Here is a 22,482-nt window from a genome sequence, read left to right on the forward strand (position 1 = left end):
TGTCCAACCTGATAAATTTGTATATACCCAGTGCTTAGTACAGTGCTTGGCATATAGTAAGTGCTTAACAAATACCACAAAAGTCTTCTGCCCACAGAAGACTTTTCAAGGGCCTTCATTCTTTAGTGGGATTAATGAGATCAGATCAAATCAGGGTGTTGACTCCATGTCTCCAACAACTCAAAAAACCATTTCCTTCCACATTAAGCAAAAAGTTCTTACCCCTGACTTCCAGGCTTCCCACTATCTCTCTCCATCTTCCGGATTAACCAATCAATCAATCGATGATTTTTATCGAACATTTACTGCATTCAGAGCACTATATTAGGTGCTTGGGAAAGTTCAGTATAATGGAGTTGATGGCCACAATTTGCATCCACAACAAGCTTTGCTGTCTTCTGCGGCTCATGCTCTCTCTGCTCCTCCTACCTCACCTTCTCGCTGTCCCTTGCTCAAGCCTCTCCTTCCTTATGCTCATGTATTTCCTCCAGCCTGAAAATTTTCTCCCCACTCCAATTCACCAGACCAAATTCTCACCAGCTCCAAAGCCCTCTTGAAAAGTCTCCTCCTCTAGGAGGCCTCACATGATTAATATCTTCCTCCCCAAATCATATTTTACTAACAGCCACTTCAGTAATTTAGGCATTCACAGCTATCTGTATCACTTATGTTCTTATCCATCTCTGTTCTTGACTGTTTTTCTCATTTATTTACTCATTTCTTCATCTTTCCTTTTCCTTGTCATAATCAGAGAAAACTCTATTTTTACTTCTGATAGTAAACCATTTGTGTGTTCCTATCTTCCCTGTTTCACTGTAAGTTTATTGAGGGTAGGGATGGTGTCTTTAATCTCCATTATATTCCCCCAGTGCTTGGAACCTGGTAAATACTTCATAAATGACAAATAAACTAGAAGAAGTGGGGGAAGAGAAGCAGTGTGGTCTAGTGGATAGAGCATGGTCCTGGAAATCAGACCCTGTGTTCTAATCTTGGCTCCACCACTTGCCATCTGTGTGACCTGGGGCAAGTCACTGAATTTGGTCTTGACTCAGTTTCCTCATCTAAAAAATGGTGATTAGAAAGCTGTTCTATTTCCCCTTAGACTGCAAGCCCCATGTGGAATATTGATTGTGTCTGCCCTGATTATCTTGTAGCTATCCCAGCACTTAGACAGTCCTTAGCACATAGTAAGCACTTAACTGATATGATTACTATTATATAAAGGGGATTCTAATGGATTCTAATCCCAGCTCTGCCACATATCTGCTGTGTGACCTTGGGCAAGTCACTTAACTTCTCTGTGCCTCAGTTACCTAATCTGTGAAATGAGAATCGAGACAGTGAGCCCCACGTGGGACAGAGACTCCACCTAACCTGATTACCTTGTATCTACCCCAGCGCTTAGAAAAGTGCTTGGAACATAGTAAGTGCTTAACAAATACCACAATTATTTTTATTATTAATGATGGCATTTATTAAGTGCTTACTATGTGCAAAGCGAAGAAGCAGATGCCTCATCCATCAGCTGCCCTGGGTCTCCACATATTCACGACCAGTTCTGATCCACTAGAGCCTCGAATCTCTTGGCTTTGTCCCCTTCCACCTTCGGTCCATCACTTTGCTCTCTCTCTCTCTGGGCCACCCTCCTCGGGCTGTTGCCTCATGAACCAATCCTTCTCTTAATTAGGCCTGGCAGCTCGACACTTCAGCTTTAACCACCCCATTTACACCGCCACTCCTCCTCCTGCTGGATCCGGTTATAAAGTAAACTGCCCTCCTCGTGTGCCGTTGCATATAGATGAACAGGCAACCAGTTCGAGCTGACCCTGTGTGCTGTAAAAAGCCAAGAGGCCTGAGGCTCCTTGTGCCTCTGATAGTGGGGTGGTGGTCCCAGAGCTGCTGAAGAATCTGAGTGGTGGAGATCTGGAGGCGCTTGAGGGACCAGCTGGCTCTGGTCAAACTTTGCGCTCTGCCCTCTGGCCAGCAACCAGGTAAGCGGGTAGAAACTTCACGTTTTTTGTAGGACAAGGATTCTCAGTGGTCCAGTCTCCCCCTGGTTCTAGAAGGATTTGTCTAACCACTTTCTGGCTCAGAGGTGGAAAATCCCACCTCAGTGAATGATCTTGGTTTTCCTGTTGCTTTCTGGATGCCATCAGTTGACTGCATCATGTCTACTCCCTACCAACTCCGCCATCTTAAATGGAATTATTTATTGAGTGCTTATTGTGTGCAGAGCACTGTACTAAGTGCCATAGAAGCAGTGTGGCTCAGTGGAAAGAGCCCGGGCTTTGGAGTCAGAGGTCATGGGTTCAAATCCCGGCTCCTCCAGCTGTGAGCTGTGTGACTTTAGGCAAGTCACTTAACTTCTCTGTGCCTCAGTTCCCTCATCTGTAAAATGGGGATTAAAACTGTGAGCCCCCTGTGGGACAACCCGATCACCTCGTAACCTCCTCAGCGCTTAGAACAGTGCTTCGCACATAGTAAGCGCTTAACAAATACCATCATTATTATTCCCCAGCCTTGGATTGCACACACACCCTGACTCTTTCTAGACCTAACAATGCTACATCAAAAAACAGGCCCTGGGAGTTTGAGGTCATTCATTGCCATAGTAGGGTGGTTGTCTCTTCTTGAAGAAGAGAAGCAACATGGCATAGTGGATAAGCATGGGCTACAGAGTCAGAAGGCCATGGGTTCTAATCCTGACTCTGCCACTTGTCTGCCTTGGGCAGATCACTTCTCGGTGCCTCAGTTACCTTGTCTGTAAAATGGGGATTGAGGCTGTGAGCCCCATGTGGGGCAGGTTCTGTGTCCAAACTGATTTGCATGTATCCAGGGCTTATTACAGTGCCTGGCCTATAGTAAGCGCTTAACAAATATGGTGATAATAAGAAGAAGTGGATAGCATGGAGCAGAGAGCTGATTCTGTCTTGCTATGTATCCAGTAGTTCGGCCTCTCTGAATTGACTTGCCATTTGTGAACCGGTGAGAAAAATGCCATATTCAGGATGAATGAGAGCAGGCCAGTGAGAGGTCAACATTGGACTTTCCTTTCGGCTTGATGAGATAGAAAGATCATGGATTCATTTCTCCAAGTGAAATAAGAGCCATCTGAGCTTTTACCTACCTTCAGTTTTGCGTGAATGAATCGGGCTTTATTAATGTTGACTTAGAACTCTCGGGGTGTCAGATACTTTGATGAATGCTGAGAGGAGAGCCATTGCTTAAATTTGATGTATCTCTAGGTGTAGAAAGTACCTTAAAGTGGTGCTGCAGATAAACATTTTACATTAACAGCAGAAGGTGACCTTTATTTACTCAGTCATATGTATTGAGCACTTATACTGTGTGGGGCAGTGTATTAAATTCTTGGGAGAGTACAGTATAACAGAGTTGGTAGACATGTTCCCTGCCCACATTCAGCTTACTGTCTAGATGGGGAGACAGACACTGATATAAATAAATAAATTATGGAGATGAATGTAAGTTTTGAAAGAGGGCTGAATTATTGAAGACTGAAAATCCAAGTGCAAGGGTGATGCAGAAGCGCGTGGGAGCTTAGTCTCCTGGTGCACAACACAATTTTTGAATATTATTTCCCTTATTGGAGAAGCAGCGTGGCTCAGTGCAAAGAGCCCAGGCTTGGGAGTCAGAGGTTATGGGTTCTAATTCCAGTTCCACCACTTGTCAGCTATGTGACTTTGGCCAAGTCACTTAACTTCTCTGTGCCTCAGTTACCTCATCTGTAAAATGGGGATTGAGACTGTGAGCCCCATGTGGGACAACCTGATTACCTTGTATCTCCCCAGTGCTTAGAAGAGTGCTCTGCACATAGTAAGTGCTTAATAAATGCTATTATTATTATTATTGGTGTAAATTGCATGAAATACAAAGCATCCTGGAGCTTTTATCAATAACACTCCTTGTCTTGGCATAATACTACCCTTCACCAATAAGCAGAAGATCTAGCTATGTCTGCCCATTTTATCGATCCAGCCGTGGTATTTTTTCAGCACTTACTGTCTGCAGAGCACTGTACTAAGAGCTTGCAAGTGTACAGTACAATAGAGTAGGTAAATCTGATCACTGCTCCCAAGGGTATTACTGACTAGAGGGTGTTTTTCAAACCGATGCTGGCACCTGTGGCATTTTTGCACAAACTATATTACTTATTCACCTACATGTTTACTTTCCTTCTTCCTCTGTAATAATAATTCTAACATTTGTTAACTGAACAATGTGCTAAGCTCTGGGGTAGATATAAGGTTGTTAGATTGGACCAGTCCCAGTCCCAAATGAAGTCCATAAGTGAAGATAGATTTCATAATCTGAGACAACCCACACTGAAATAATTGACCATTAGGACTGAGGTCTAGTGGAAATAGCATGGTGCTGGAAGGCAGGAAAAATGGGTTCGAGTCCCAGTTCCACCACTGACCTGCTGTGTGTCCTTGGGCAAGTCACTTAACCTCTCTGTGCCTCAGTTTCCTTGTGAATCACAGATGGGGGAAGTAGTAGAATATGAGGACATGTACATACATTCTGTGGGGGCTCGGGTGAGTTTCAAAGTGCTCCCCCAACCCAGTTCTGCTCTGCCACTTGTCTGTTGTATGACCTTGGGCAAGTCACTTCACTTCTCTGTGCCTCAGTTGTCTCATCTATAAAATGGAGATTAATATTGTGAGCACCATGTGGGACAGGCAATGTGTCCAACCTGATTATCTTGTGTTTGTATCTTGTATCTTGTATCTTGTACTACAGCATTTAGTACAGTGCCTGGCACATAGTAAGCACTTAACAAATACCACAATTATTATTATTATTATTATTATTGTTACTCCTGGGGATCCCCAGTTTCCCAATTATTTCCTGGGGTTTAGCAGGGAATACCCCTCTCACAGTTTTTCCTAAGCCGGCCACCAACTACTCAATTAATCAGTGATATTTATTGGAGGGCTTCCTATGTGCAGAGCACTATATTAAGCACTTGGAAGAATACAACACAACAATATAACAGACACATTCCCTGCCCACAACAGGTTTTCAGTCTAGTGGGATTTCTTAACTGGATCAGCCTCACCTTTGGCTTGAACGGACTCAATCACCTTGCCCGCTCCAACCTTAACTCACTGCTCTCCCACTACAACCCAGCCTGCACACTTGGCTCCTCAAATGTCAACCTACTTACTGTACCTCAATCTCATCTATCTTGCTGATGACCTCTTGGCCATTTCCTGCCACTGGCCTGGAATGCCTTCCTCTTCTTATCCGACAATTACTCTCCCCCCATTCAAAGACTTACTAAAGGCACAGCTCCTTCAAGAGACCTTCCCTGACTAAGCCCTCATTTCCTCTTCTCCTACTCCCTTCTGTTTCACCCTTGTTCTTAGATTTGCTCCCTTTTTTCACCCTCAAAGCAATTATGTACATATCCATTTATTTATTTATATTAACATCATCATCATCATCAATCGTATTTATTGATCACTTACTATGTGCAGAGCACTGTACTAAGCGCTTGGGAAGTACAAATTGGCAACATATAGAGACAGTCCCTACCCAACAGTGGGCTCACAGTCTAAAAATCTAAAAATTAACATCTGTCTCCCTTTCTAGTCTTTAAGCTCATAGTAGGCAGGGAATGTATCTGCCAACTCTATTATATTGTACATTACTAAGAGCTATAAATACAATTGATTGATTGACTGACTGTGTCCTTGATGTCATCATTGTCATTAAGACCGCACTATATATATCAAGGGTATGTATTGAGTGCTGACTCTGTGCAGATCATTGTATTAAGAGCTTGGGAGAGTTAGTAGATGGGATCCCTGCCCTCAAGGAGCTTACTGTGTAACAGGGGAGACAGGTGTTAAAATAAATTAAAGGTAAGGGAAGCAACTGTGAAGCACCATAAACTTGGCTCTCCCCTGCTGACACTGTTTCTGTGGCTCTCTTCTGAGGGGGTGTCAACTTCTCACACTCCCCAAGACTCAATGGGAAAGGGCGAGGAGTGGGCTACCTTCTTGTTCCCCAGTGCTGCTTTCACACCATCCCACCTCTCCCATTCCTCTCTCCCATCCTCTGAAGCCCACATCATCTGCCTCTCCCACCCACTCCAGTTACTTTTCACAGTCATCTATAGCCCCCCAGGCCCCACTTCCAACTTTCTGAACCATTTTGATTGCTTTCTCACATTCCTTCTCTCTCCATATTGATCCTTGGGGGCTTCATTATCCATGTGGATGTTCCTGGTGACACTTCCACTGCCTGCTTCCTGTCATTCCTCAATTCCACTGACCTCCTGTTCCACCCCACCTCACCCACTCACCAACTTAGACAAATGCCTGATCCCATTATCTCTATTCACTGTACAATCTCTACCCTCTCCAACTCTGAAATTCCTCTGCCTGACCACAACCTCTTCACCTGCCCATTTTTTGTGGTATTGGTTAAGTGCTTACTGTGTGCCAGGCACTGTTTTAAGCACTGGGATAGATACAAGATAATTAGTTTGGACACAGTCCCTGTACCACATGGGGCTCACAATCTTAATCCCCATTTTACAGATGAGGTAACTGAAGCCCAGAGAACTGAAGTAATTTGCCCAAGGTCAAACAGCAGACAAGTGGCAGAGGCAGGATTAGAACCCAGGTCCTTCTGAGACCCAGGTCCATGCTCTATTCACTAGGACATTCTGCTCATCTGACCACAACCTCCTCATCTGCTTTCTTACCCTCACATTCCTGCAAATCCATTCTGTTCCCCTACAGAGCCTTTTATGACGATGGTATTTAAGTGCTTACTATGTGCCAAGCATTGTTCTAAGCACTGGGGTAGATACAGGATTATCAGGTTGTCCCATGTGGGGCTCACAGTCTTAATCCCCATTTTACACATGAGTTAACTGAGGCAGAGAGAAGTTAAGTGAGTTGCCCCAAGTCACACAGCTGACAAGTGGCAGAGCTGGGATTCTAGTCCACAATCTCTGACTCCCAAGCCTGTGCCCTATCCATTATGCCATGCTGCTTTTTGATCTTTTGAACACCTCCAATTTTCTAAGGTCATCATGCCCATTTGGTCTCCATACCCTACCTTCTTCTGATGCACAAATCCATACCCTCATGACAGCCCTCTCCAGTGAACTTGACTCTCTCACTCCCTTGGCCCTACACCAATCTAGAACCACTAACCCATAACCCTGGATCGCCTCCGCAATCTGCTTCCTCTGCTCTTGTGCTTGAGCTGAGGAGTGCTGCTGGTGGAAATCCAGACAAAAGGCTGACCTCATCCAACTCAAACTATTCTCACCTGCTTTCATTCTTCCCTTTCCTCTATGAAGTGGCAATATTTCTCCATCTTTTTTGACTCCCAGACTTTTAACTGCCTCCTCAAACCTCTACCCCCGAAAACCCCCCACCCCCGACAAACCCTGCACCATCCAAGAATCACTTGTCCCTAAGGATCTGGCCACATACGTTATTGATAAAATTGAAGCCATCGGGCATGAGCTTCCTAAAATTTCCCCTTCTCTTCTCCAGTTCCTCCCTCCTCCTACCCCTTCTTCAGTTCTCTCATGTTTCCTGGCAGTAGCTCAAGAGGAGATCTCATCTCAAAATCTGCCCCTCCACCTGCTCCTCCAACTCCTTTGCTTGACCCGTCCCTTCTTCCTTCCCTGACCTCCATCTTCAACTGTTTGCCCTCTCCAGTGGCTTCTTCCCCACTGCTATCCCAAAAAAACTCTCCCTTGACCCCACAACTCCCTCTAGTTATCACCCCATCTCCTGCCTACTATTCCTCTCCAAACCTACTGAGCAAGTTGTCTAAACCCGTTGTCTCCATTTCCTCCAATTTTCTCCCTGACCCCTTCAATCTGGCTCCTGCCTGCTTCACTCCATGGAAACTGCCCTCTCATAGGTCACCAGTGATGTCCTTCTTGCCAGATCCAAAGGCCTCTACTCATCCTAATCCTCCTCAACCTCTCAGCTGCCTTTGATATTGTGGACTACTCATTTCTCCTAGAAACATTATAATAATGATGGTATTTGTTAAGTGCTTACTTTGTGCCAAGCACTGTTCTAAGCACTGGGGTAGATACAAGGTAATCAGGTTGTCTCAAGTGGGGCTCACAGTCTTAATCACCATTTTACAAATGAGGTAATGAGGTAAATGAGGCACAGATAAGTTTCTAGACTGTGAGCCCATTCTAGACTGTGAGCCCACTATTGGGTAGGGACTGTCTCTATATCATCATCAATCATATTTATTGAGCGCTTACTGTGTGCAGAGCACTGTACTAAGCACTTGGGAAGTACAAATTGGTAACATATTGTACTTCCCAAGCGCTTAGTACAGTGCTCTGCACACAGTAAGCGCTCAATAAATACGATTGATTGATAAAGTGACTTGCCCAGTCACACAGCTGACAAGTGGCTCATCTGGGATTAGAACCCACAACCTCTGACTCCCAATCTAATTTTGGCTTCACTGACACTGGCCTCTCCTGGTTCTCCTCCTATCTCTCTGGTCACTCAGTCTCAGTCTTTTCCATAGGCTGCGCCTCTGTCTCCCCTGCAATAACTATGAGAGTCCCTCAAGGCTCTGGGACACTTCTATTCTCAATCAATCAGTGACATTTATTGAGCCCTTACTGTGTGTAGAGCTCTGCACCGAGTCCTTGGAAGAGTACAATGAGCTTACAACCTAGAGGGGGAGACAGACATTATTGTAAATAAATATATTATGGATATGCACATAGGTGCTGAAGTGGGTAGGGTGAATATCAAGTGCTTAAAGGGTACAGATACAAATGCATAGATATCACAGAAGGAATAGGGAGTTGGGGAAAGAGGGCTTAGTCAAGGAAGCCCTCTTGGAGAAGATGTGACCTTAATAAGGTTTTGAAGGTGGGGAGAGTGGTAGTCTGGCAAATATGGAGGGGAAGGGAGTTCCAGGCCAGAGAGAACACCATCTACACCTATTACCTTGGAGAATTCTTGTCCTCCTATGGCTTCAACTACCATCTCTATCCAGATGATTCCCACATCTACATCTGTTGCTGGATTTCTCTACTTCTTGCAGTCTTTTCCTCCAGTCTTCAGGATGTCTCTACTTGAGTGTCTGGTCGACACCTCAAACTTAACAGGTCCAAAACTGAACTTCTCATCTTCCCACCCAAACCCTGTCCTCCTCCTGACTTTTCCATCACTATCTCAAAAGCCCATGACCTAGGCATTATCCTTGACTCATCTCTCTCATTTAACCCACATATTCCATCTGTTACCAAATCCTCTGTAGTACATACAAGACAATCTGTTCAGACATGGTCCCTTTCCCCCTTGAGGAAAGCAGATATCTTATCTGTATTTGCCAGATGAGGAAACCAAGGCCTAGAGAAGTTAAATGATTTGCCCAAGGTCAACCAGCAGGCCAGTGGCAGGGCTTGGACTAGTCTCACATTCTTTACACTAGGTCACGTTGCCTCCATAAGGAAAGACCGGCATCCAATCATATTCCTCCAGGGCTGCTTTTCCTAAATCCCCTCTGCCCAACATGGTCAAGCATTACTTGCCTATATTGGATCTCCAGGAAGGGAAATTCAGGGTATGCATGTTCCCTGCCAAGAGCTGCAATTACTATGCACTGGGACGGAATCATGTGGCAAAGCTACAGCACAACAGTTATATTTTTGGAGTCGTCCCCCAGAAAATATCATTTATCTGGAGTTTCCCATCACCCATGCCCCTCCCCATTCTCTGCTGACCCTCCCCCACCAGTGGTTCGAGGCCTGATTTCAACAATGGCACTCATTCAATAAGCAGCTCCATTTACAGAGAGATGATTAACAATTTGCCCCTGGACTTGGGTCCTGAGCAGGCCAGCGCCCTGGCCCCAGAAAGGGGATGACTGGGCCCAGCTCAGGTGACCGTCCCCGATCCTCCAGGCCCTGGGGATAAGCCCTCACGGTCTGTTGCCCTGGACAAAATTCTTTGAAGAATTCTGGCTCCATCCAGATCGGCCGGGCGTTCTCGTGGGCTGGGAGCCACTCTTTGGAAGGAGTGATAATCCTGGATTTGCTCCCCAGAGAGATTGCCAATGAGGGTCCATGGGGGAGTGGCCTGGTCTCAGCCATCAGTCCCCATCCCATGATGTCCTGGGAGATAGTGGTACACATGTGGCTTGCTACGAAGGGAAGGCTGATCCCGGTGAGAGCCAGGGGATCGTCAGGTCACTGTATGGCCTGCAGAGATGTAGCCTGGGCCTCCAGGTGAGCTGGGTAGAATTAACTGGGGCCAATGAGGAGGATGTTCAGACACTGATGGCAGAAATGGCAGGACATGGGACGAAAGGCTAAAGGAGTTGGGATTGCTGAGGCTGGAGAAGAGAAGGCTGTGGGCTGATTGAAGAGTGAACTGCTGAGGAAGGAGGGGGCTGCTGACCATCTGTACATCACCTCTCCTGAGGTGCAAGCAAGGGATAATAGGCTTCAGTTTTAGCGTGTGGGATTAAAGTTAGATTTAAGAAAGAATGTGGGATGGATGACGGGGGATTGCTGCATACCCTCTGTGGAGATATTGAAAAACAGGAGACATGTCTAATCTGATTATCTTGTATCTATCCCATACTTGGCACATAGCAAGTGTTTAATCAATTTTCTTCTTCTGCTCCTTCTCCTCCTTCTTCTCCTTCTCCCCGTCTCCTCTTCTCTTCCTTCTCCTCCTTCTCCTTCTCCTCCTCCCTCTCCTCTTCCTCCTCCCCTGTCCCTCCTCCTCCTCTTCCCCCTCTCCTCACCTCCTCTTCCCCTTACCCCTCCTTCTTCCCTCTCTTCCTTCCCCTTTCCCTTCTTTCCTACTGAGAGCAGATATTTTGTCTATTTTATTGTAGCCTCCCAAGCACTTTATATAGTGGTCTGCACACAGTAAGTGCTCAATAAATTGATTGATATTGAGTCAAAAACACTGTACTATATCCTCATGAGAAAATACCAGAACCAAAACACACATTCCCTGCCCTCAGGGAGCTCATATGAAGGAGACCAGAAAATGCAAATTATTATTTGTTAAGCACTTACTGTGCACCAAAACAATATGTTAAGTGCTGTGGTAGAATCAATACAATTAGTTCAGACCCTGTCCCACAGTCTTAGGGGAGGAAGAAGAGCTATTTAATGCCTATTTTACAGGTGAGGAAACTGAGGCCCAGACAAATTAAGTGACATGCCAAAGTCACAGAGTGGCAACTGGCTCCCCCATTAGCTGATATCCTCCTCCTCCTCATCATCATCATCAATTGTAGTTATTGAGCTCTTACAGTGTGCAGAGCACTGTACTAAGCATTTGGGAGAGTACGATACAGCAGACTTGTTAACACATTCCCTGCTTACAATCTAGTTGGGGAGACAGAGATTAATATTACTTCTTGAGGACTGGGATCATGTCTCCTATATCTATAATATTCTTCCAGGTGCTAAGTACCGTATTCCGTACACAGCTGGTGCTCAATCAATACCAATGTTTAATTGATGAATGAAATAAAGGGAGAAAGAGAAAGTACAAGGATATAACCCAAGGTAGTGTAAATGTCGGGATGAAACAGCTGAATAAATAATTGAATATTATAATTTAATATTTGAATAATTGAAATAATCAAATAATAGACAAATATATGTGATGAGGATGGGCAAAAATGGATGAATCCTAAGGGTTGATTTTTTTTTCTTTTCCTGGAGTAAAGCAAGAGCTAGGGATTGCACGTAACATGAAATCTACAGAGTATTTTACTTGGGTGAAAATGTGTTAATCTGGTTCCACTAATGGGGGACCTCAAGAACCTGGGTTAGACTTGGAATGGCAGCATTTGATGTGACTATCAAGGGGGACAGAATCACATCCCCGTGAATCACATTCACTTCTCTCATTGAATAAACTACCTCCATTACTGTACCCCTTATCTCCAGGGGTTTTCATTCTCGCTGAAAGAAATGAAATTGGTCTAGCCAGATTTATTCTTCATAACGCAATTTGCTATAAGATCTTGGCTTTCACAGTCAGGAATTTTGTTCTGATTTTTGGCTTTATCTTCCTTGGTGTTAATTATGTGGGTCAGGGATTATGTCCTGCTTGATTATGTTGTAACTACACCAGTACTTAGTACTTCACCTGGCACATAGTAAGCACTTAACAAAACCTGAAGAACAGACAAAACAAAAACACTTCTAGGCTCCAGGTCCCTGGGCAGTCATTGGCTGCCTTTGCTTCTATTTTTTATTTTCCACTTTCTCTTTTCAAGCAAAGTCATTAGCTTCAGGGCATCAGCACTTGTGAGCCAGGAGGAACCTGCTGTTCCCAGTTTCTGCTCACACTGTCATATAGATGGGCATTCAAAGACTGCCAAATTTCCCTGATTTCCCTCAAAGGTCCCTGACCAGACTTCAATCTTGCACCTCCTGGGGCCTCTGTAGACCACAGATGGATCTTCCTGGCTTTTCTTTTCCATTTAGTGGTGATTGTTCAGGCAGCACTGAAGAGAAGACATTTTCCTACATTTCCTACCTAGACCTTGGGGAGCTAAAAGGAAGAGTCCTAAGCCATAGAACCAGGCTTTAGTTGAAAGGAAAATCTAAGTGGAGAACCTGGCTTGGGTTTGAGAGAAGGGCTGAGACTCTTGAGGTTTGTTTCTAAGTTTAAATTTAATTCTGAGTTTTTCCAGGTGGGCTGGTTTCTTTTCGGGGTATTCCCCTGTGGGATCTTGGTTTCATGAGGAAAATCCTCAAGAATCAACTTCAATTTAGAAACAAATTAAAGAAAGACACACTTCCCAAACCCACCCCCTCTGCCCCAGAGCCCCTACCCCTCTGTCCACCCCTCTGCTCTCAGAAGCCCCACCCAGAGAGAAGGTCAGGTCACAGTCAATCAATGGTATTTAACAGATGCCTACTGAATGCTAAGCCCTGTACTAGGCACTTGGGAGAGTCCACATACTTCCTATTCTCTAGGAGTTGACAATCCAATGGGGGAGATCAGCAAACAAAAATGATGATCCAAAAGTGGGGGTAGGAGAAAGAACAAGGATAGAATAGAAGATGGACCAAATATATCAGATTGAACTGGCTCAATAAATAAGTGCATCTATAAACAAGTTTGTAAAGATATCCATATGGCAACCCACCACTCCAGCTCTCCCTCACTTCCCCTGGGCAAAGAACCCAAAAGATACTCTGCATCAAGCAAATGAGATTGATAACTGGAAATGGAACAGATGGGGGTGGTTTGGAGAGAGGCACGGATTTCAGTGAGGGTCATGCCACACACCATTGATGCAGAACTGGTGAAACACAAGGAGAATCGTGGGAAATGTTTTAAGCACAATTTTTCCCTATGGCCTGGGGTGATGCTGAGAATCGGTCCCTCATTTGACCTTCCCTAACATTCCTCTAGGGTGGGAACTAAGCCAGCTAAGAATCTGGATAATTCAGGCCTGATGGGCTACTTTTGGCCTCAATCCTCCTGACACTTCAGGCTGAGGTATGTTTCACCTGAGTTAGCTGGATATTTGAGATCACAGTATATGCCTGAGGCTTGAATTTTTTAGCTAAACTGTTGGTGAGGACCTCTCCATGATGCTGTCTTTTGTCTTCCTGAAGGCAAATTTCAGTGAAGCATTTTGAGAGCTGCAAGGGAGTGGGGTGGGAGGGGTCTGACAAGTTTGCCTTGCTTTCTGCAGATGGTGCATTTGGAGGTGGGAGGGGAAGTATTGCTTCTAGATGGTAATAATAATAATAGCATTAATGCTAATAATAGTTGTTAAGTGCAAACTATGGGCCAAGCACTGTGCTAACCACTGGGGTAGACACAATCAATCAAGCATATTTATTGAGCATCTACTGTTTGCTGAGTACTTGGGAGAGTACAATATAATGGATTTGGTAGACATGTAGCCCACAAGGAGTTTACAGTCTAGAGGATAATCAGTTTCAATCCCCAACAGGCCTCAGAGTCTAAGAGGGAGGGACAGCTGGTCTCTTCAACCCTCTTTTACAGATGAAGAAGCTGAGGACCAGAGAAGTTAAGTGATTGGTCCAATATCATGCAACAGATTAGTGGCAGAGCTGGGAATAGAAGGCTGATCACCTGATGTTTAAGCCTGTTGAAGTGTCTGGTTGAAACCTCTGTCTAAAAGCAGGATACCTCAGTTTCCACCTTTGTAAAATAGGAATTTAGGTTCCTTCTTTCTCTACTTCACAGGTTGTGTGCCCCGTGTGGGACAGGGATTGTATCTGATCTGTTTATTTTGTATCTACCCCAGCAGTGATCACAGTGTTTGGCAGTATATGGTAGATAGTATGGCATTTAATACATACCATTATTATGATTATTATTAGGTAAAAACCCCTGATATAATTTCATTAAATTAGGCAAGCCTAAAGACTGAGTCCATGGGAAACAAGGTTGCCTTGTTTAGGGGGGTTGAAATTTAGACCCTTCTAAAAAATTATATTTTTTAAATGATACTTGTTAAGCACTTGCTATGTTCCAGACACTGTCTTAAGTGCTGGGATAGATACAAGATAATCAGGTAAGTAGGACACAGTCCCTGTCCCATATGGGGCTCACAGTCCAAGTCAGAGGGAGGAGGATTTAATCCCCATTTTACAGGTGAGGTAACTGAGGCACAGAGACGTGAAGTGACTTCATTCATTCATTCATATTTTCTGAGTGCTTACTATGTGCACTGTACTAAGCGGCTAGAAAGTACAATTTAGCAACATATACAGTTCCTACCCAACAATGGGCTCACAGTCTAGAAGGGGGAGACAGACAGCAAAACAAAGCAAGTATACAGGTGTTAATTCCATCAAAATAAATGGAATTATAGATACATACACATCATTAATAAAATATAGAGTAATAAATATGTACAAATATACACAAATGCTGTGGGGAGGGGAAGGGGGTAGAGGAGAGTGAGGGAATGGGGGCGATGGGGAGGGGAGGAATAAGGGGGCACTCAGTTTGGGCACTGTACTAAGTAAGCACTTGGAAAGTACAGTTCAGCAATAAAGACAGGCAATCCCTGCCCACAACGAGCTTATAGGTCACAGAGCATACAAGTGGCAGAGTGAGGATCTGAACCCAGATTTCTTCCCACCCAAACCCGGTTCTCCCTCTGACTTTTCCATCACCATAGACAGCACCACCCTTCCTGTCTCACAAGCCCGTAACTTTAGTGTTATCCTTGACTCCTTTCTCTCTTTCAACCCACTTATTCAAACTGTTACTAAATCCTGTTGGTTCAACCTTCTCAACATCGCTAAAATCTGCCTTTTCCTCACCCTATGAATTGCTACCATGTTAATCCAATCATCTATCCTGTCCCACCTCGATTATTATATCAGCCTCCTTGATGACCTCTCTGCCTCCTGTCTTTCCCCACTCCAGTCCATACTTTACTCTGCTTCTCAGATCATTTTTCTACAAAAACATTCCAGCCATGTTTCTCCACTCCTCAAGAATCTCCAGTGGTTGCCCATCCACCTCCTCATCAAACTGAAACTCCTCACCATTGGTTTTAAAGCACTTAATCACCTTGCCCCCTCCTACCTCACCTCGCTACTCTCCTACTAAAACCCAGCCCTCATCCTCTGCTCCTCTTATGCCAACTTTCTCACTGTACCTCGATCTCTTCTATCTTGCCGCCGACCTCCTGCCCATGTCCTACCTCTGGCCTGGAATGCCCACCCTCCTTATATCTGACAGATAATTACCAACCCCCTTCACTTAGTAGCCTTATTGAAGGCACATCTCTTCCAAGACGCCTCCCTGACTAAGCCCTCTTTTCCCTTTCTTCACCTGCCTCCCAGCCCTACCACACTTATGTACATATTTGTAATTCACTTGTTTATATTAATATCTGTGTTCTGCTCTAGACTGTAAGCTGATTGTGGTCAGAGAATGGGTCTTTTATTATATTGTATCCCCCCCCCCAGTGCTTAATACAGTGTTCTGCACACAGTAAGCTCTTAATAAATACAACTGACTCACTTTCCACTAGGTAACCCTGCTTCCCTTTATTCAGCCTGGAGCAGTCAGGGGCAGAGGCACAAAGAGGTCAGGAAACTTACCCAAGGTCATACTGTGTGTGGAGAACTCAGAGCTCTCTGGCCCTCCAGATGATAATTTATGGTGGCAGATCAGCACGGTGAACCCAGCTGGAACCCTCTGTTCCTCATCAATCACAGCTCCAGCAGTGGCACCGAGAGTCAAAGGCCAAGCAGGCGTCAGACCTGGCAACTGCTGACTTCTTAACTGCTGCTGACTTGTGCTTCTGGTCTGCTGGCATGCTTGTCGGGACCTTGGTTTCCTGTCAAAGGCCTACCCAAGAGCCTACAGTTCTTACCTTAGTATGGTGCTCTGCGCACAGCAGATGCCGGATAAATGCTCTTTGACTAATGGCTCATAACTTCCATTTCATTTTGTCCCTGCTCCTCTGTGCCATCATCCATGATTGACTGGGAGCCACCTTGGAGAGAAAATAGGTTCAGAGGCCCAGCTTCCCCACCAAGCTAACACAGCTCCCACCAACCCTCACTGCATCCCACAGTGCACTTGGAAGGGAGGGTATTGAGAAGGGCACTCAGACTCTCTCTCTCTCTCTCTCTCTCTCTCTCTCTCTCATTTTCTCCCTTTACCACTGCCTTTGGTTCTCTCCTTTGCCTATGCACCTCCTTGGGCACTAGGTGTGGTTTCTCATTGGACCCTGGATGCTGCCTCATCAGACTAATAATAATAATAAGAAGAATAATTATGATATTTGTTAAATGCTTATTATGTGCCAGGAACTGTACTAAACACTGGGTGGATATAAGCCAATCAGGTTAGGGATTTGAAATCAGCAAATCTTAATAACAAGCAGAGAGCTGCACATTGGCTAATATTTACCAAGGTATTTTCAAGAGGCTCTCAAAGCCAAAGGATTCCTGTATATTTTTTATTATGGTATTCATCAAGCACTTCCTATGTATCCAACACTGTTCTAAAAACTGGGGAAGATACAAGTTAATACAGTTCCTAGTCCACCCAAATATAAGGTTCAAATCCCTGTCCCACATGGGGCTCACAGTCTTAGTCCCCATTTTCCAGATGAGAGAACTGAGGCCCAGAGAAGTGAAGTGACTTGCCCAAGGACGCACAGCAGACAAGTGGTGGAGTCAGGATTAGAACCCATGACCTTCTGACTCCCAGGCCATGCTCTATCCCCTACACTGGTTCAACATCTCCACCTCTAGACTGTAAGCTCACTGTGGGCAGGGGATGTTTCTGTTTATTGTCATACTGTGCTCTCCCAAGCACTTAGTACAGTGCTCTGCATACAGTAATCACTCAGTAAATATGACTGAATGAAAGAATAAACAGAGCAGTCTGGAGGGTGGGGGTGCAGGTGCCGGGAGGGTCAATATCTCGGGAGTGTGGGTATGCACATGTATGTGGATGTGCATATGTGTGTGTGTACCTGTGTCTGCAAGCGTGTCAGACCTTGGGAGAAAGAAAAAGACTACAGAGAAAGTTGGGGGACACCAAAGTGAGTGTGTTGAAACTCTAAGTGCTCTGGACTGTAAGCTCCTTGTGGGCAGGGATTGTGTCTGTTTATTGTTATAGTGTTCTCTCCCAAGCACTTAATACAGTGCTCTGCAAGCAGTAAGTGCTCAATCAATAAAATTGACTGACTGACTGAGAATTGGTTCTGCTGGTTACAGTTTCCTGCAGGCTTGGATTCCTTGTCTTGTCTTATGCTATCGAGTCATCTCTGACCCATAGAGGTGCCATGGACACGTCTCTCCCAGAACACCCCACCTCCAACTGCAATCCTTCTGGTAGTGTATCCATAGAGTTTTCTCGGAAAAATATGGAAATGGTTACCATTGTCTCCTTCCACACAGTAAAATTGAGTCTCTGACCTTTAACCTCTACTCTCTTCCATGCCACTGCTGGACTCCTTGGGGTATCCCAAATCCCTTGATGACTTGGGGCTACTGGAGGATTCTGCTCTGGGAAGTGGTGGGCTTTGGAATGTGGGAAACTTCACAGCTCAGCCTGGGTTCCTCCTCCTCTCACTCCTCCCAGCTCAAGGGAGGCAACAGCCTGGAAGAAGGCCTCCAAGTCATCTCACTGTCATAAAGGCTTCCAGGTCTCTCACCCTCAAACCCTAACAGAGTTCAGGGATTCCAATTTTGCAATGTAACAGTGAACAGGCACATTCCCTGCCCACAAAGACCTTACAGTCTAAAGGGGGAAACAGAAATTAATATAAATAAATTAATTAACAGATATGGACATAAGCACCTTGTTGCTGGGAGGCAGGATGAAGTAAGGGAGCAAGTCAGGGTGACGCAGATGGGAGTGGGAGAAGAGGAAAGTGGAGGTTAGTCAGGGAAGGCCACTTGGAGATGTGCCTTCTATTTATTTTGTTAATGATGTGCATCTAGCTTTATTTCTATTTATTTTGATGACTTGACACCTGTCCACATGTTTTGTTTTGTTGTCTGTCTCCCCCTTCTAGACTGTGAGCCTATTGTTGGGTAGGGACCGTCTCTATATGTTGCCAACTTGTCCTTCCCAATTGCTTAGTACAGTGCTCTGCACACAGTAAGCACTCAATAAATATGGTTGAATGAATGAATGAAAGAGGGATCATTTCCTGCAACCCCTGGATAGAAGTGCAGATGCTCCCCTGGCTAAGGCAGAAGGGCCTCAGGGATTGTAATAATAATAATGATGATGATGGTATTTATTAAGCACTTACTATGTGCAAAGCACTGTTCTAAGTGCTAGGGAGGTTACAAGGAGATCATGTTGTCCCATGGGGGCTCACAGTCTTAATCCCCAGTTTCCAGATGAGGTAACTGAGGCACAGAGAAGTTAAGTGACTCGCCCAAAGTCACAGCAGACAATTATCAGAGCTGGGATTTGAACCCATGACCCCATGACTCCAAAGCCTGTGCTCTTTCCACTGAGCCACGCTACTTCTCATTGTACTGGAGGATCCTGTGTTCTAGAGGTCTCTTTTGATAAACTGATACTGTGATGACAGCCAACAAAAGAACCAAAAAAATTTGAGCCGAACCCCCTTACTTCTTCCTGGCTATGGCATTCCTGGCCTCATATGTCAGAGGGTTTGGGGGTTCAATTAGAACTTGGTTTACCTTAAAAGCACCAGGTTGGATCTGTGGAGATAAGGCAGCTGGATTCATTCCTTCATTCAGTTGTATTTTTTGAGCACTTACTGAGTGCAAAGCACTGTACTAAACGTGTGGGAGAGTACAATATAACAACAGACACATTCCTGCCCACAGCAAACTCGCAGTCTAGAGGACAAGACAGACATTAATATGAGTAAATAAATAGATAAATAAATTACATCTGTATACAGATATATAAATGTATGCCGTGGGGATGGGAGGGAGGATGAATGAAGAAGCAAGTAAGAGCGACACAGAAGGAAGGTCATAGTCAGGGAAAGCTTCTTGGAGGACATTATGCCTTCAGTAAGGCTTTGAAGTGGTGGAGAACAATTATCTTTCCGACATGATGAGGGAGGACAATCCAGGCCAAGAGGCAGGATGTGGGCGAGAGGTCAGTGGCAAGGTGGATGAGACCGAGTTAGAGTGAGAAGGTTGAAGTGGTGTTTCCTCACACGTGCCTTCTGATTGGCCCAGGGAACACCTGATTGACAACTGATGCCCAGGGGTGGCAGTAGTCCTTCCCTGTCCCACAGGCTCCTAGACAATTTGGACTCTGGGTACTTCTCATGTGTCTCCTGGCCTGGCAGCGGGGATGGGGGACATTGGTGGGAGAAGAGTAGAAAAGTTCAAAACGTTATCAATCAAGTAAACTTATGTTGGGAGGCAGGAGCTGGGTTTGGAGGTGGGACCAGTGATGCTTTTAGACTGTAGCTCATGCTCTAGACTGTGTTCTAGGACTGTAAGCTCACTGTGGGCTGGGAATATGTCTATTGTTGTATAGTACTCTCTCAAATGCTTAGTACAGTGCTCTGCACATGGTAATTGCTCAGTAAATACAACTGAATGAATGAATGAATGAATGAATGCTTGACTTCTCATGCTTTATGGCATCTAAGGAGTTCACCCACTGCAGGTTTGGCTCTAACTTGCCCCAAATGACATTGGTCTTCTGGAGGTCAGAGCACTTTACAGATTTGAATGGTACAGATCATGGTAGCCATCTTCCACTTCTCTTGGCCAGTGTAGGCCTGACCTAAAAGAGCCAACTGGAGCTCTGGATTCAGTACCCAGTCTCTATGAACCCCATGTGAAATAGGAACTATATTAACTTGTATCTTCCCCAGTTTTTAGAACAGTGTTGGATACATAGTAAGTGCTTGACGAATACCATCATAAAAAATATACAGGAATCCTTTGGCTTTAAGAGCCTCTTGAAAATACCTTGGTAAATATTAGCCAATGTGCAGTTCTCTGCTCGCTATTAAGATTTGCTGATTTCATTCAAAAGAAGCCCAATACCACGTGGCTTACATATTTTCCAGCCCAGAGTAACCAATGATCTTCTGGATGTTTGAAAAACAATATAGTGCTTGGAACTATGGTGAGAATGAATTATTCCTCATTGTTTAAGCGAAGCAGGACATGTGAGTAATGGATTTTGTCAGAGGGTGAATTTCTCAGGGCCTCTTTCATCTTTTATAGATCAGTCTTCTCCCTGTTTGAATGAATTGACCGGCTTGGTTTAGCACAGGAGTTGTAAAAAAAAAGACCATTTTATGTAAATATCAGATTTTGCTGAGTAAATCCAGTAAGATACAGGAAGAGAGAGTTCTCTTCCTCCCCCATCCTGGGTCTCTTAAGTAACACCTAGTGTTGTATGGGGAGATTAACTCCCTATCTCCTTTCCTTTGGGGCTATCTTGCTGTTGTCTTGTAAATGTGTATTCTGTCTATATCTACTTGTATCTATTTGAACATTATGCAAACTTGGGTTCTCTTGCCCAACCTACTGGCCAGCAATCAGAGTGGAGCAGAGGGTGAGCTGGAAGATAGGTGATAAATATTTTTTTTTGAGACCTAAGTTGCTGGGAAGATTGGCAGATGTGTGTGAGAGAGAACTGAGCAGGACAGTCCAAAAGCACTACCAGGCCTGGAGCCCAGAAACATTCAGTGTGGGCTATTTCTATTACGGTTACTACTAATAATAATTGTGGTTATTTGTTAAGCTCTTAATGTGTGCCAAGCACTGAACTAAGCACTAGGGTGGATGCAGCATGAAGCAGCATGGCTCAGTTGAAAGAGCATGGGCTTGGGAGCCAGAGGTCATGGGTTCTAATCCCGGCTCCACCAATTTTCAGCTGGGTGACTTTGGGCAAGACTTGACTTCTCTGGGCCTCAGTTACCTCATCTGTAAAATGGGGTTTAACACTGTGAGCCCCCCGTGGGACAACCTGATCACCTTGTAACCTCCCCAGTGCTTAGAACAGTGCTTTGCACATAGTAAGCACTTAATAAATGCCATCATCATCATCATCATTATTATTATTGTTATGCAAGTTAAGCAGGTTGATCATGGTCCTTGTCCCATCTGGGACTCACAGTCTAAGAGGAAAGGTGAAGAGTCAGTGAATCCCCATTTTACAAGTGAGGAAACTGGGGCCACTGATATTGAAACCCACTGAGAGTTAAAAAGAAGAAACACAAGTAGGGGATTGGCTAGGGAATAACCAAGTGTAAGCTTGTTATGGGCAGGGAACATGTCTTCTAATTCTGTTGTACTTTTCCAAGTGCTTAATACAGTGCTCTGCACATAGTAAGTGCTCAATAAATACAACTGATTAATTGATTGGTCGATTAGTTGCTTGACACTTTCAAATGTCAGTGGGCAGACAGCCAAGTAGATGGAGGGGGGAGGGTCTGGCAGAAATCAGGGGCAGCTGAAAAGAAGGCAGGTGGCACAAAAGAATCTAAATGCCAATCAGAGATATGGTTTTGTACTGCTGGTTCTGGACTCCTCCAGAATAAGATTTTGAAATGGAGGATTGCTAGGACCACTTTATAGGTTAGCTTCAGGTATACCCTGTTTTTAGGATATCACAAAGTTAGCTTTCAATAGCCATTGATTGATATCACAGCTACTGGTTTATCGTGGGAGGTCAGGGCCAGAACTGGGAATGTCTTATGAACCTCAAAATATTTGCCAAGATGAATGTCCTTTATATCTAGGGAGGTAACATGGCCTGGTTGAAAGAGTATGAAATTGAACACTCCTTGTGGGCAGGGAATGCGTCTACCAAATCTGCTGTATTGGACTTTCTAAGCACTTAGTACAGTGCTCTGCACACACAGTAATCAGTCAGTAAAAACCATCGGTTGACTGGAAGCATGGGTTCTAGTCCCAGCTTTGCCACTGTCCTGCTGTGTGACCTTGGCCAGTCACTTCACCTCACTGGACCCTAGTTTTCT

The 22,482-nt window shown here is 44.7% G+C and overlaps 1 protein-coding gene across 1 annotated transcript in view; it reads left to right on the forward strand.

The window, feature by feature from the left end:
* Positions 1-1,921: 1,921 nt before the first annotated feature.
* Positions 1,922-22,482, forward strand: part of KCNJ1 (potassium inwardly rectifying channel subfamily J member 1) — a 30,252-nt gene continuing 9,691 nt past the window's right edge. The window contains exon 1 of the mRNA XM_038754525.1: positions 1,922-1,991. The gene's annotated coding sequence lies outside the window, so the exon portion shown is untranslated. The remainder of the gene's footprint in view (positions 1,992-22,482) is intronic.

This window comes from Tachyglossus aculeatus, chromosome 11 (assembly GCF_015852505.1).
Source record: "Tachyglossus aculeatus isolate mTacAcu1 chromosome 11, mTacAcu1.pri, whole genome shotgun sequence".
Classification (NCBI taxonomy): Eukaryota; Metazoa; Chordata; class Mammalia; order Monotremata; family Tachyglossidae; genus Tachyglossus; species Tachyglossus aculeatus.